The sequence below is a fragment of the Pleurodeles waltl genome, chromosome 5 (assembly GCF_031143425.1).
Source record: "Pleurodeles waltl isolate 20211129_DDA chromosome 5, aPleWal1.hap1.20221129, whole genome shotgun sequence".
NCBI lineage: Eukaryota > Metazoa > Chordata > Amphibia > Caudata > Salamandridae > Pleurodeles > Pleurodeles waltl.
In genome coordinates this window covers 193384293-193398509 of record NC_090444.1, presented here as the reverse complement: position 1 = coordinate 193398509, position 14217 = coordinate 193384293, and the positions used below count along the sequence as shown (strand labels likewise).

Sequence of the window (14217 nt, the reverse complement as noted above, 5' to 3'; positions counted from 1 at the left end):
TTTCATGAGCATGTGAAGATAATAATTTCCCTCACTAACCACTAATTAGCATTAACATGTTGGGCTTCATGTAAATGTTTTAGAAACATAAATTTAGAAAACATCTATCTCGGGTTATATAAAAAATCATTAGCAGCAGTTAATTAGTGAGTTGCAGCTGGTACCTGGAAAACAAAAGCACATAACAAGTACATCTCATACATTACCCCAATGCACTACAGTATCAGCAAGTTTGTCTACTTCATCAGAGGGACACCATCAGCAGTCAGCATCAGGATACAGAATGGGATGGGTAATGGTTTAGACTTTGGACTATAAGCTACACTAAACCATAAAAGCATTAAGAACACATAAAGCACTAAGAATACACCCATGCAATGAACCAAGAGGTCACTGCCTAAAGACTGCCGAAAACTCCCCAAAGGCTCCCCCAGAAAGACTGACCCACTAAGAAAACCCCAGAAGAACTCCCAACAGAACTCTCATAGACAACTCTCAAAGAAGTGGTGACAGAACATTAAATTAAACTTGACAGTGAAAATTATTGGATGAGACATAAGGTGAGAAAAATATGACCAATTAGAATATTAACAGATATCTAGAAATTACACATTTAGTCAGCATGTCGTTTTCCATTGGTTGTCTAATCCCTAAACAAATACATTTCATATCCTAGACTTTCTTCTCTTCCATCTCATCTGTGGATCCTTTGTTTCCCCTTCACTGAGAATATGAACACAGGAAGAAGGATTAACACTGTTTCTTTCATTTCCACCCTTGAGGAAAATTCACACGTTAGTAACATTGCTCTAACACTGAGAATATTCACTTAGAGGGACAATTGAAAAATTTAATTAATGACATCATACAATGACCTTGCATCTGCTTCTGCTTTAGTCCTGCAGATGTCACTGTTAACACATTTATTGGTTAAGAAGCACACTGTTCTCTTACGAAGACAAAATAAATGCATTAGCTGAAGTTTACCAAAACATGGCAGCCATTACAAAAACACCATTACAAATCGAGTGACTTGTTAACATGATCATTAATAAAAATTAAACCACACATTAGTCTAGTAAGATGAGTACATATTAACTCTAGATTTGTATCACTAAGGCCCATATTTATACTTTTTTAATGCCACATTTGTGATGCTTTTTGACGCAAAAGCGGCGCAAAGTTACAAAATAAAATTGTATTTTGTGAGTTTGCGCCGCTTTTGCGTCAAAAAATTATGCAAATGCGGCACTAAAAAAGTGTAAATATGGGCCTAAATCTCTGCTCAGTGGGCCTACAGAGCCCTTTGCTAAGAAGGCAATAGATTTATCTTACCATCTCATAAGAATTATTGACATTAAAGGGTAGGGTGTATGTGTCCATCCCTTTGATGACTAAAATGATAGATTCTGAATGTATAACCGTCCTACCACAGGATTCATCCTATTTTTACATAAAGAGAACACATCAACAGGATGGACGTCAGCAAACAAATAAATGTACATTTTCAGACTTAGAGCTTGAAGCACCTGCTGATGGTGTTCTAAAGCACCACAATAGACTTGTGGGCTTCCTGATGCTGAAAACACCTCCCAAGATTGGTACCCATATTTGTAAAGAAAGCACATCCCAAGTCAAAGCAGTGTCATGATTTCCATGTGAGGTGGATGAGAAGAAACATTATTAGGACATGAAGTGATCGGTTTGTGAAATTGTGGCATAGAAGGAGTTGGACGCCACAGCAATGAGTGAGCATCTGCCAATCCAATACCCTTTAAAGTCTTGGTAGGAAAAAGTACTTTCTACAATGGAGAAATCTGGGCTTGAAGGTGTCAGTGGTGGATTAGAGGTTACAGCCTATGAAGAAACTACAAGTAATGATAATGTATTGATACTACCAAACTTAAGTATGTGTATACACACTATCCGGATAATGTATTTTTCATTTAAAACTTTCACACAACTAGAGGTCAGATTTTTTTATTTCATTAAAAATAAACAAAATAGCATTTATAAATTAAAATCTGCCCATCATTATCAGCTTCCTGATTAATTGTAATATGTTTGTTAATTCCCTGACCCTCCACATGAGTGGGCTGGTAATTGTTGTGTTACCTGTAACATTTTGTACTCCATTGTGCTTATAATTCATCTGGTGCATTAACTACAACCCAATTCTAAATGATTTACAGGAGTTTACTATTTACCACAACAAAATGCACAAGTTTATGTAAAACTGGGGGGGTACAATTTACCAACATGTTTGCATTATAAAACTGCTGCAAACATGCACAAAGTATTTTTTTCAATTTTCTTTTGGCTCAAGGGGGCTTTCCATAGGGGGCACGTGGGTGTTCGCATGCACCAACTCATGGTGTTTAACACAACACAAAACATTACCTAATAACAATAGAAGATTTTGCACAAGAAAAACACATGTCTGAGGCTGGTGTAAAAAATAGAAATGTTTTATTTCTCTTAACTTGTCCTACTTTGTATGTCAGCTGCACTGTTCAGACCACATTAAAAGTGAAAACGTTTTAAAATGTTTCTAGGCATAGTATTTTGTACTGGAAGAGTACCCATCCAGTTCAAACCCTATGCTACACATGATGCCAACACTTTTGGAATTTGATGCAAAGGTGTGCACGTGGTGATAGGCAGCCTGAATGTGCACACTGCTACAAAGAGAGCAGGACAGTGTAATATCTTAGTAGATATGGAGCTTTCTTGCACTATCCCTCTCGCACAGTGCCGAGCAGAAACTTTAGGTGCTGCGCTGAAGTGCATGACAACTTTGTAAATTCATCCTAGGCCTATTCTGTTTGATTAATTCCTGCAGGTTTAACCTGAGAAAACTTACAGTACCACACGGAGCAATATATATGGCACCACACATTTATCTAGAGCAGAAATTACTTAGCAAAGCTGTAATTGTCAAACACCTGTGTTGAAATATTATGAGCATTACTTTTGCTAATTTCCTCACTCATAAGATGGGCTTATTGTTATTAAAACATATTTGTTTTGTGTTACAGAAGAATGTTCCTCTAAAATGGATGATGAACCAGACTAACGTGCACTTAGATCGACAACAGGCCCATCACCAGCTCCAAGCACATCTGTTAATAGAGGTAACATCATATCAACAGAGAAGCCAACTGCCACTTCTGGACACACTTTCAGAATTGATAAAACAACGTTAATTTACACTGAGTTTAGAAGAAAGATGAATCCACTCCTGAAAAGAACAAGACAAATTGTACAACACCGGGGGTAGACCCCATTTCTAACAGTATGGAAACAATACCAATCTTTACTTGCTTAACATTGTTGAAACAACATAGCTTTGATTCTTGTTTCATTTTTGCCATAAAACATATATAAGATATAATACTTCAAGAGGTGTGGTTAGCCAAAATCTAATTTCTATATTATGGCGAGTCCAGTTACACATTTCTGAAAGATCCAATCAACCATAAGTGCAAAAACGTTATTTTAACTTAGACAAAACAATAATCACACATATTTTCTATTAATATTTCATAACTCATTTAAAAATTAAGGGCCTGATTATGAGTACAGCAATCCTAGGACCGCCGTGCTCGTGGTGGTGGTCCAACTGCTGCATCCTTGGTGGTCTGATTGCCAGATTAGGAAGCTGGCGGACAGACTGCCACAAGCCCATTGTCACTGCCAGGATCATGGATCTTGCTGTTGCAGCAGTGGCGAATGCCATGGTCAGCCGTGACAGTGCAGAAGCTTGCATCGCTGTGCTGATTACGACCTGCCATGAAAAGCTAGGTGGAATGGTAGGGAAGGGGCTCGAAGCAAGGCTCCTGGATGGGTTTACCCATTGGGCAGTGTGGCTGGGGGCACATATTGTACCCAATATGCCTGCACTGCTGGTGCCCACTGTGTGCCATGCACAACATTGTGAGCCCAAGGTGCTTCTGGCACTGCACTTCGGCAGCATGTTTCCCGGCCCACTTAATGGGCTTAAGCATGTCACCACAGTGTCACCACTGCAGGATCACCACCAGCATGGCCGAGAGATCATAAAACAGCAGTGGGAAGGCCGCCAGCTTGGTGGCATCCTCCCCACCGTCCTATTGGCAGTCGGGAGTCGGACCACCAAATTTATAATGAGGGATTAAACAAAATACAACCAGGTATTTGCTAGCAGTATGTTTTGGTGCCAAAGTACAATGGCTTTCACAATTCTACCTCACTTTGAGTTCATTTTTATTTACCGCATGTGAAAAAAATATGATGTGAAATTTAGTACATGTGATGAACACTGCAAATGGAAAATAAAATATGTCATAATTTTTAAACAATATTTTCCACATGTTGTTATACATACGTGATAAACAACTTGTATTTCTTTGAAAAGTTTCACACATGCATTCTTTAACAATACGGGTGGTAACATCAAGTAAGTAAGTGTATTGACACGGTTAATTAAAACCATCACAGTTCCAAAATGCATAATAATATAAATACTTTGCCTTTTCAATATGTTGGTGGAGAGCCGTAATAAAAAACATAAAAGCTCATTTAAAACTAAAACATATCATGATTAAAGAGTTGTGCAATCTAAAATGTACTCCACTGATTCCAACCTTGATCTTGAACTTAACTTTAGGAGTTTCTTGCTCCCTTGCGAACACTATAATAGTAAATGAGTGAGGCCGAGTGAGAATCCTAAGTAATGGCCCTTGCATACTCGGCTTCGACTTTGTTCACTAATTCTTTCTGGGCCTGTACCATGAATTTAGTCCCTCGACATGAAAACGGGATCGAAAGTCCGCTAAGCCAGCTAATGATGGCCGGTCTGCATGAGCGTAAGTTCAGTGTCTTAAAAATGTTTTTCAAATATAATGACCTGTGGCTTAGCAAAGGCGGGCACACACAAAAAATGTGCTCTAATGACTCTTTTCTGTACCCACACAGTCGACAGGAATTTGTCGGGTCCTGCTGTTTCCATGAAGGGACCATATCCTTTGTTTCCATCAACCCAAAGCGGAAAAGCATGAACCGATGTTTCAGCGACTGGTTGAAGGTTGCTGCTAGATATTCCTGTGCCCGTAAAGTTTGTATGATGTTATTATAGTCCAGGCATGCTGTCTGCTTGCAAATTTCTGTTTGTCAGAATTTAAAGATTTCTTCTTAGTGACTGTTTTGCCTTCCGAAAGAACTCCTTTTTGTCTGGGTTCCGGTCCCAGGCTTCTAGCAGACCTAGGGGCATATTTATACTCTGTTTGCGCCGGAATTGCGTCGTTTTTTTGACGCAATTCCGACGCAAAACTAACTCCATATTTATACTTTGGCGTTAGACGCGTCTAGCGCCAAAGTCCATGGAGTTTGCGTCATTTTTTAGCGTGGACACCTGCTTTGCATTAATGATATGCAAGGTAGGCGTTCCCGTCTAAAAAATAGACTCCGAGGCATGTGCGCCGTATTTACACTCCCGGGCAAAATTCACGCCCGGGAGTGGGCGGGTCAAAAAAAATGACGTACGGCCGCTTTTGCGCCGTTTTTTAGCGCCTGGACAAGGCAGGCGTTAAGGGACCTGTGGGCTCGGAAGGAGCCCAGAGGTGCCCTCCCATGCCCCCAGGGACACCCCCTGTCACCCTTGCCCACCCCAGGAGGACACCCAAAGCTGGAGGGACCCATCCCAGGGACATGAAGGTAAGTTCCGGTAAGTATTTATTATTATTTTTTTGTGGCATAGGGGGGCCTGATTTGTGCCCCCCTACATGCCACTATGCCCAATGACCATGCCCAGGGGACAGAAGTCCCCTGGGCATGGCCATTGGGCAAGGGGGCATGACTCCTGTCTTTGCTAAGACAGGAGTCATTTCTATGGGGGTTGGGAGTCGAAAAAAATGGCGCAAATCGGGTTGAGGCGAAAAATTTACCTCAGCCTGACTTGCCCCATTTTTTGGCACCCAAGCTCCATATCCCCCTACGCCGGCGCTGCCTGGTGTACGTCGTTTTTTTCCACGCACACCAGGCAGCGCCGGCGGCTAACGCCGGCTAACGTCATTGATTAAATACGGCGCCTGCATGGTGTTTCAGAATGGCGTTAGCCGGCGCTAATTTTTTTGACGCAAAACTGCGTTAGCGCAGTTTTGCGTCAAAAAGTATAAATATGGCCCCTAGTACTTTCATGCAGTTATTTAAGTGATGACCCCAGGTGCTTTTGTCATTATGACGCTGTTGCTCCTCAATTTCCATCCAACGTAGGTTGTTTAAAGTACCAGTCTCAGCTGCACGCATCCTCCAGCATAGTTTAATGAAGGCACATCTACTCTGATATTCATAGTTTTTCAGACCCAATTCCAAACGGACCTGAGCTGGAGATGCTGGTAGTGGTATCCGAAAAACTGTTTTGTAGGCCTTCGTCTGGACTTGATTGAGAAAAACTGCCTCCTTCCCCAGCATGATTTCGGCGCCATAGGTGATGGTGGGCATTAGTCGCGCTGCCATAACAGCAAGCAGGTGAGTGTATGAAGGGCAGCTCAGTTTTGTTTTAGAACTTTAAAACCGTAGGTCAGTGAGAGGGCTTTTGTTTGAGCGACAGCAAGGTGCGGCTTAAACGTCAAGAGACGGTCCATGGTGAATCCCAAGTACTTATGTGTGGGTGCAACCTCCACCCGGGATCAGTTTAGGAACCATGAAGCAGATTTAAACTTCCTGTCAACTAGGCAGACAACCTTAGTTTTACTCAAATTCAGTTCTAGGCCTTGCATTGTTATGTATGTATAAAATGCATCGATGCTATGCTGTAGCCCAACAGGTGTTTGGCTGAGTAAAACTATGTCGTCTGCGTACTGTAGCCATGCAATTCCTTTCTTGGCCAAGACTGGCGGGTGGCTATTTACAGGAGCTAGAGCCTCGGCTAGATCTGCAAGATATAAGGTAAACAGCATGGGGGCCAATACACACCCTTGGTTAAGTCCTTTTGATTTTAATGTTTTGTTGGTGAGGTGGCTGTCCTCTCCGATTTTTACTTTCGCCCAAGTACCTGTGCCCAAGTCCATCACTGCGCCTAGAAGGTTGCATGGTAAGCCCCAACCTTTCAGTTTCTCCCATAGGCGGTTTCTTGGTACGCAATCAAAAGCTGCCTTTAGATCAATGAAGCAGGCAAGTAGCCTTTTTTTCTTAAGCCTGGCTTTGTTTCCCAGCATGGCCAGGGTTGCCAGGTTGGTGGAAGCACCCATACCAGCTCTAAAGCCTGTCTGGCATTGTGGAATTAATTGTCTGTCATGAATCCATTCTACTAGTTGTTGCAGTAGACAGGATGCGTAGAGTTTTGCTTCCACATTTATCAATGCAATTAGCCTGTAGTTTGAAGGATTTGGGGGGGTTCCCTGCTTTATATATGGGGTGAATTATGCTGCCTTTACATGCATCTGGGAGACCCGTGGTGCCTCGGAGATCGTTGAAAAGCAGCGCCAAATAACACACCCAGAATGAAGGGTCTCCTCTAAACAAGGTGTTCGGAATACCGTTCTGACTAGCTGCCCCTTCCATTTTTAGTTTCTTAATAAGGATTGTCAGCATTTCTATATCAACGGTCATTAGTGCATGCTTTCCTTCGTTTCCGGGTGGTAACATCAATACCTCACTACTCATAAACAAGGCCTGTTTTTTAGGTTTCCTTCTCTATTTTTATTGCTGTTTGACTTAAATAAATACTATTTAGAATTGGTATTCAGTGTTCGTGCATCTAGCGGTGTTTTTTTTTTATTTTATGTATTATTTTTATAGCACATGCGTCCTACACAAATGAAAGCCCACTACATGGGCTGTAAAAGTATGAACAACATCAAATAACAGTGTAGGTTGGAGGGAGGACCTTCTCAGTGAGAGAATATACCTTACTTAGTCCACATTCTTGATGCAGAGCAAAAAACATGTCAGCAATGATACAAAAATAGATAGCTCAATAGCAAGCATTACAGTAGATACCCATACGCCCCACATCTGAAAAAAAAGAGCAGTGCGCAGGAAGCAATAGCCCTGTATAAACATTGCAATTTAGTCTGATTCTTGAGATTCATGCTGCAACAGGTAGTCCTAGAATGGTTTCCAGATGTCTCTTGGCCTAGCAGTGGGAGGTAACATTGTGGCATATATCTTGTTATTGGTACAGCAGAAAGTCAGCCTTTTAAGTCAGGCCAGGGCAATTGGGGATCGCAGACTACCCCAGCACATGGTGATTCCGCTAACATTAACACCATTACTGTTAACTTATGGACACACCATAGCACATCCTGCACATACCCCAGAAGGGCGATGAGAAGGTCAGGTTCCAGAGCAGTCCCCATCATGCAAGAGAGATGGGAGAAGACGTCTCTCCAAAAACCAGTGAGTGGCTTTGAGTTGAATGTTTGTGAATGGACAATAGAATCAATATGCTAATTTTTGTATTTAGCAACATTCATCATGAGGACTGCCCGTTTAAAAAAAATCAGAAAAGTGTATTTAAGCTTGGTATAGGCAAATATTTAGCAGAGAGGTTTCTTCAGTTTTGCTACCTGACGGAGAATTGCAAAAAACTTTTCAAATGTAATGTAGCAGATATTTGAGGTGTAAATGTGTGTAGGCAACAAAAGGGCAATTTTACGGGTAGTTTTACCTGTCCTATTGTGCAATGTTGTGCACATGTTGTGCACAGGTAGAAGATGATTAAAGAACTACCATGAGCCATGTCTTTAATGGATCTCCAGAGTCAGGTAAAGGAATCAAAATGACAAGTCAAAGTACAATCTAGAGGGAACAGACATTCTGGTAAAGTTGTTTAAAAAATACAAGTGTAGCACAGTGGTTGTAGGATTTCTACTATTTTAAGGCTATTTGAAGAAGGTTAAAAGCTTTTACATCCTTTTTGGGATATGGGCTGTCAGACATCAAGCTGTTCCACCATACTGAGAAATTAATAAACCTGATGAATAAACCTGAGCTCAACCCCTTTTAGCCATTGCACAGAGCAGACAGTCTGAAATTAACGAAAATCTGAAAAGCGTTTAGAGGTATCAAAACAGTTAAAAAGATGGAAATGCAAAACACACTCGAATTAATCAAAACGAACAATGGAAGGGGAACCAGACAGATGATTTTTTAAAGAAACTTTAGGAGAAAATAGCACCAAAAAGCAAGCACAAAGTGCCAATTGTTGTCAATGTTCGCAGTAGACCAGGACATTGGCGTGGTTGTAGGCCAACTGCAATGAGGCCCTGGCTGCTTGCAACAGTGAGGTTGGCCCCACTTGGGCCTAGAAGTAGGAAAGTTAAAAAAAGGTTTTAATTCCCAAACTGAAAACATATTTGAGCAAAAACTCATCCTCATGTGGGACAAACCTGAAATTCAATCTGGTGCCAAAAATAGCCAGTTGGATACTTTTTGCAGTCAGTCCCCTTGAAGCTCAGGAGCAAAAAGTTTTGAAAAAGTTGGCATGCTTCTTTTCTTTCTACGTACATCTTGTAAATAGCATGTGTTATATTTAATTATTTTTAAGTTGTTAGCACATGTATTCTTTGTTTAGGAGTTATTTCTATATTTATTTATTTAACATTAGATATTTATAAATGGTACATTCCAGTGGCTCCCTTTGATGTAAGGGTAATGGTAAACCCGGGGCTGCCTTGGAATGTTGGAATGTAGGTTTGACAGCTGTGAGAGGATCTGGAACGGTGAAGACGGTGTACAAGGAGTTTGCCGAATAAATTGGTTGAATCTTTGTATTGTACTTGATTACTACATTCATAATGGTGACGAAGGTGGGATTACCTGTGCAGAGGACAGTGCAGACTCCTTGCCCCTGATTACTTTCACCTTCTTCGTCTTTCATCTCAAGACAGTAACTTGCCGTGAACTGTTTTGTGGGTCCAAGTTCCTGGTTTCGTGGCGGCATCTTTGAGGCTGGTGTTTTGCAGCTCTGGTACATTTCAGCTGTGCCCGCTTGTTTAATGCGAGTGGCGTTAGTTGAGTCCGGTTGACTGAAGAGAGAGCACCCCGCATAGTGCGCAGTCAGTTTTAGGTCGTGCGGGCTGCTTTTACTTGAGAGCAGCGGTGCCAGATTGCCTGATCGGGCTGTTGGGTCTGCTCGGGACACATTAGCAGTGAAGACGCCCAAGAGAAGGTGGAGCGTTGTCAGGGGAGCGAAGTCGGAGTGTCGTCAAGGAAGCTAGAGGCTATGCTTCCTGACGAAGATACACCTGACTCTCAGACGTCCGACTAGGCGGAGTTTTGTTCTGTATTTCCGACATCCTGGGGATAGGTTCAAGTTTCTCTTATCCTCGATTCTGGGTTGTGGGGACGCTATACCGGAATGCTAAAGTTTCAAATTCCCCAACTTGTGTTGGTAAAGCTGAACGGAAATGGAGGACTAACGGTTATTTTCTTTTCGTTCTCTAAGCTGGGAACACTTGTCTTCAGGTGAGTTGGAGTCTCGTTCCTAATTTAAGGAATGCTCTATGGAGTACAAGGCTGATGATTGGAAATTACAAAAAAGTATTTTACCTGGATAATTTAAGGGAGTGAACAGTAAACCTATTTTGGTTAGACAGAAAAAAATAATATATATATATATACATATATATATATATATTATCCTTGTTGTTAACCTTTAAGAAGATACTCTCAGTTCCTAGCCATTTTCTTCCTGATTTCTAGAGAAATTAGCTTTGCATGTATTAGACTATGGCAGCGGCTAGTATGTCACAGCTTCCTCCATTCTTGAATGAGATTGGTGAACCAACTCTCCTGTGGAAGGAATGGATAAAACTGTTTGACTCGTATTTGATAGCCATTGGGGGGGAAAAATTCACGGCTTTAAGGAAACAGCACATCTTATTACATAATTTAGGTATTCATGGACATAAAGTTTATGAAACTTTGGTGGACTCTGATGATGAAGAGAATAATGAAGGTGAAGGTTTAGATGACTACGTAAAAACAATTAGGAGATTGGAAAGTCATTTTGGGCACACAGTTAATGTGGTCATGGAAAGGCATAAGTTTTTTTGTAGAGTACAGGGTAAAGATGAAAAAGTATCCAGTTACATTCTGTCAACATCAGGACAGTGCGCGCTCTACGGGCAACCAAAATGCAAAAACTCAGACTTTATGCAAGAACATAATTCATGCATTGTGTTTATATGCAGTATGTTAACCTTTTGCATTGCAGAGTTTGACCTTGAAAAAACACTCTTAATGATGTTTGCAATAACTGTTCATTTGCAAGGTATTGTTGCAGGCTTACTGAGTGTGTTAGGGTGTGGTCCCTTTCTAGGACCTTCTAGAAGCTTTTCCTGCAGCATGGCTGGGGTGTGGTTTGTGGGCTGGGCTTGACTCTATATAAGGGAGCCAGCCCAGCTCCACGTGCTCACTATTCAGAAGTCCCGGTGCAGAGCAGTAGCAACTTCCCGAGCTCCTGTCCAAGAGGCCTACCATGATTTTTCAGGCCTGCCCTCATAATATTGGTGATATATGAACAGGGCGGTAAGGCGGAGGTCGGGCTAGGCCCCCGACCCCCGTTCTCAAAGACATTCAAGTTTTTGGGCCTAGTTGTGAAACTTTCTGTGTGTGTGAGTGCGAATTCATGGCATTTGCATATTCTTGTTCGAATCGGCAGAGGCGCGATTCATTTCTATCATGTAAACCTTGGCATTCAGATCGGCCACGGTGTGCGCGATCATTTCATGGCATTTGCATATTCTTGTTCGAATCGGCAGAGTGTGCAATTCATTTCTATCATGCAAACCTTGGCATTCAGATCGGCAACAGTGTGCGCGATCATTTCATGGCATTTGCATATTCTTTTTCGATGTGGCAGAGTGCGCGATTCATTTCTATCATGTAAACCTTGGCATTCAGATTGGCAACAGTGTGCGTGATCATTTAATGGAATTTACCTATTCTTGTTTGTTGGACTTTTGCTTATGCAGGGTCATCCCCAGTCTTTTTGCCACCTGCCTCCTAGTTTTTTCTGACCTGTCGCTGTTGGCTTTTGAACTCTGAGCACTTTCCCACTGCTAACCAGTGCTAAAGTGCATATGCTCTCTGTGTGAAATTGTATGTGATTGGTTTATCCATGATTGGCATATTTGATTTACTAGTAAGTCCCTAGTAAGGTGCACTAGAGGTGCCCAGGGCCTGTAAATCAAATGCTACTAGTGGGCCTGCAGCACTGGTTGTGCCACCCACATAAGTAGCTCTGTAATCATGTCTCAGACCTGCCACTGCAGTGTCTGTGTGTGTATTTTTACACTGTAAATTCGACTTGGCAAGTGTACCCACTTGCCAGGCCTAAACCTTCCCTTTTCTTACATGTAAGGCACCCCTAAGGTAGGCCCTAGGAAGCCCCAAGGGCAGGGTGAAGTGTATGGATAAGGTAGGACATATAGTAATGTGGTTTATATGTCCTGACAGTGAAATACTGCTAAATTCGTTTTTCACTGTTGCAAGGACTGTCTCTCTCATAGGATAATATGAGGGCTACCTTTAAATATGATTAAAGCGTAGATTCCCCTAGAGAGTAGATGGACATGTGGAGTTTGGGGTCCCTGAGCTCACAATTTAAAAATACATCTTTTAGTAAAGTTGATTTTAAGATTGTGCGTTTGAAAATGCCACTTTTAGAAAGTGAGCATTTTCTTGCTTAAACCATTCTGTGACTCTGCCTTGTTTGTGGATTCCCTGTCTGGGTCAGTTTGACAGTTGGGTTGTTTTTCACCTCACACCAGACAGTGACACAAAGGGAGCTGGGGTGTAACCTGCATTTCCTGATTAGCCATCTCTGCTAGGAGGGAGGGGTGGAGTGGTCACTCTCATCTGAAAGGACTGTGCCTGCCTCTAACAATGCCGGCTCCAACCCCCTGGTGTGTGTCTGAGGCCTTGCCTGGGCAAGGCAGGATTTCACAAGTAGGTGTGAGTCCCCTTTGAAGAAAGGTGACTTCAAAGACTAAAATGGGTATAAGAAGGGCACCCAAATCTACAGACTTTAGAAACACTTCTGGAATCAAGAGGAACCTCTGCCTGGAGAAGAGCTGTTAGCTGAGGAGGAAGTGCTGCCCTGCCTGTGACTGTGCTTTATGGAGCTTTCCTGCAGTGCTGCTTCTGTCAGAGTAAGAGGGCAAAGGCTGGACTTTGTGTGCCTTCCATCTTGAGAAGAAATCTCCAAGGGCTTGATCTAGAGCTTGCCTCCTGTTGTTTGAAGTCTCAGGGACAGCAAAGACTTCTCTCTGCCAGCACCTGGAGTCTCTGGAGAGACTCCTACTCTGCCCTGTGGTGCCCATCCAGTTCCTGGGACCCTGAAAGGAGAAGCTGGCAGCCTAAAGACAAGAAAATCCACGCACAGAGCGCCGTGCGGGGAAAAGATCGACGCGAACCCGATCGGTGGCTGAAAAACGACGCGCCGCCAGCTCCGCGGCTGAGAAACGACGCTCGCAGGAAACGCGACCGAAGAATCGACGCACGGAGCAGAAGAAACGACGCGCAGCATCGCTGACGGAGGCTGGGAGATCGCAACCTGCGCGGCTGTATCGTCAACTCATCGTGCGGCTGGATTTTTGACTCGAGTACCGCCGTGCGGAGTTATTTTCGACGCACGCCCGCCCGTGCGGGGTTATTTTTGACGCACACCAGGTACATTTTCACTCTAGCAGCGCTAGTGTGTTTTTAAAAAAACTACTTAAAGACTCTTTTTGATTTTTAATTAATAACTTGACTTGTGTATGGTGGATTTTTGTCGTTTTGGTCTTGTTTTGTTTAGATAAATATTTCCTATTTTTCTAAACCTGTGTTGTGTCATTTTGTAGTGTTTTCATTGAGTTACTGTGTGTGTTGGTACAAATACTTTACGCCTAGCACTCTGAGGTTAAGCCTACTGCTCTGCCAAGCTACCTAGGGGGTAAGCAGGGGTTAGCTGAGGGTGATTCTCTTTTACCCTGACTAGAGTGAGGGTCTTTGCTTGAACAGGGGGTAACCTGACTGTCAACCAAGGACCCCATTTCTAACATTGGTGATCAGCGGTCGGGATTTGGACTTGTATTTGTGCTTGACATACAGTGATTAAGTGTACACTACTGTTTTGACCTCAGACCACTACGTGACCACATACTACTTGTTTGGTGATCTTTTGCTTTTTTTCTTAAGGACTCCTTTTTGTTCTACTTCCATGATTTTGCTGATCCCTTGACTGAT

General features: G+C 42.5%; 1 long non-coding RNA gene across 1 annotated transcript in view; it reads left to right on the top strand.

The window, feature by feature from the left end:
- Positions 1-10316: 10316 nt before the first annotated feature.
- Positions 10317-14217, top strand: part of LOC138297232 (uncharacterized) — a 116526-nt gene continuing 112625 nt past the window's right edge. Inside the window, exon 1 of the long non-coding RNA XR_011203953.1 lies at positions 10317-10449. This is a non-coding gene — a long non-coding RNA (uncharacterized lncRNA). The remainder of the gene's footprint in view (positions 10450-14217) is intronic.